This window comes from Lipotes vexillifer, unplaced genomic scaffold (genome assembly GCF_000442215.2).
Source record: "Lipotes vexillifer unplaced genomic scaffold, Lipotes_vexillifer_v1.1 scaffold452, whole genome shotgun sequence".
Taxonomy (NCBI): Eukaryota; Metazoa; Chordata; class Mammalia; order Artiodactyla; family Lipotidae; genus Lipotes; species Lipotes vexillifer.
Genome location: NW_006788004.1, coordinates 353765 through 355506, shown reverse-complemented (window position 1 = coordinate 355506; position 1742 = coordinate 353765).

Below are 1742 nucleotides of genomic sequence, written 5' to 3'. Positions count from 1 at the left end.
TGTTGTTTTCTATTGTGTTCTATTTACGCAATGTATTATATTAACTGACTTTTGGATAATAAATCCACTTTGCATTCTGGTGAAAAATTCCACTTGGACATGTCATATAAAAACGTTTATATATTGCTGGTTTGCTAAACATTTTAAGAGAGTACTGTGTTGGTATTCATTAGAAATATTGGTCTGTAGGGGCTCTTTTGTTAAAAGTTTAAAATTTGATGTAAACTGAATTGCTGTATAAAAAGATGAGGCAGAACATTTCAAACATTACCCATAACACTATGACAAAAAGTAACTGATTAACAGGGAGAGAAACCATGTTTCTGCCTTTTAAAAACTAAGATAACTGTAGATTCACATGAAGTTTTAAGAAATAATGCAGAGAGATTCCTCATAAACTGTGTCCAGTTTGCACCAAAGGCAAAATTTTGCAAAACCAAAGTATAATATGACAACGAGGATATTTACCTTCATATAATTCACTGATCTCATTCAGATTTCCCAGTTTTACTGTACGTGTGGGTGTGTGTGTATTAAATGCTATACTTTTATCATCTATGTATGTTTGTGTATCCATTATGACAGTCAAGATACTGAAGAATTCCAAAACCATAATGATCCCTCTTCTTGCCTTCTATAGCCACACCTACTTCTATCCCCATCTCTAAGCCAAACCAATTACTAACATATCCTCCTTTCTAAGATTTTGTCATTTCAAAAGTATGTAATTTTAATCCTCTGTTTTTTAGCCTTTGGGGGTTTTTTTCACTTAAAATAATTCATTAGCTATTCATCCATGTTATTAATAGATAGTATCTTTTAATTGATGAGTAGTAGTACATTTAATGTGTGTATCAGAGTTTGTTTGAATATTTAGACATCTGAGTTAACTCCAGTTTTGGGCCAATAAAAATAAAGCTGCTATGACATTTATATACCATTTATTTTTGTGGAAACAGGATTTAATTTCCCTGGGATAAATGCCCAACAGTGTAATTTTTATGAGGCCTAATTTGTTTTTAAAAAAATTTGTTTTATGAAATGTACTGTTTTTGTTTTGTTTTGTTTAGTGGTACGCGGGCCTCTCACTGCTGTGGCCTCTCCCGTTGCGAAGCACAAGCTCCAGACGCGTAGGCCCAGCGACCATGGCTCACGGACCCAGCCGCTCTGCGGCATGTGGGATCCTCCCGGACTGTGGCACGAACCCATGTCCCCTGCATCGGCAGGCGGACTCTCAACCACTGTGCCACCAGGGAAGCCCTATGAAATGTACTTTTGATGTCATGTCTGAGAACTCTTTGCCTAGACCAGATTTCAAAGATTTTGCCCTTTTCCTTTCCTAAAAGTTTTATATTTATGTTTATATTTTGGTTCTTTTTGAAGTATTTTTTGTATGACATAAAGTTTATTTTGAGGTTTTTTGTTGTTGCTGTTGTTGTTGTTTTTTTGTTCTTCCCCCCACTCCCCGTGGATGTCCAGTTGTTCCTTCGCTATCTGTTGGAAAGGCTATATCTCCTTCATTGAATTGGTTTTACAAATTTGTCAAAGATAAGCTGAACTCATATTTCTGTGAATTTGTTTTATACGATTTTTATTCTGTTCTATTGATCTATGTCTATATTTCTGCCTGTGCAACACTCTCTTAATTACTATACCAATATAGCAAGCCTTAACATTGGGTAAGATAATTCTTATCACTTTATTCTTTGTCAAGATTGTTTGTCTATTCTAAATGCCTTTTC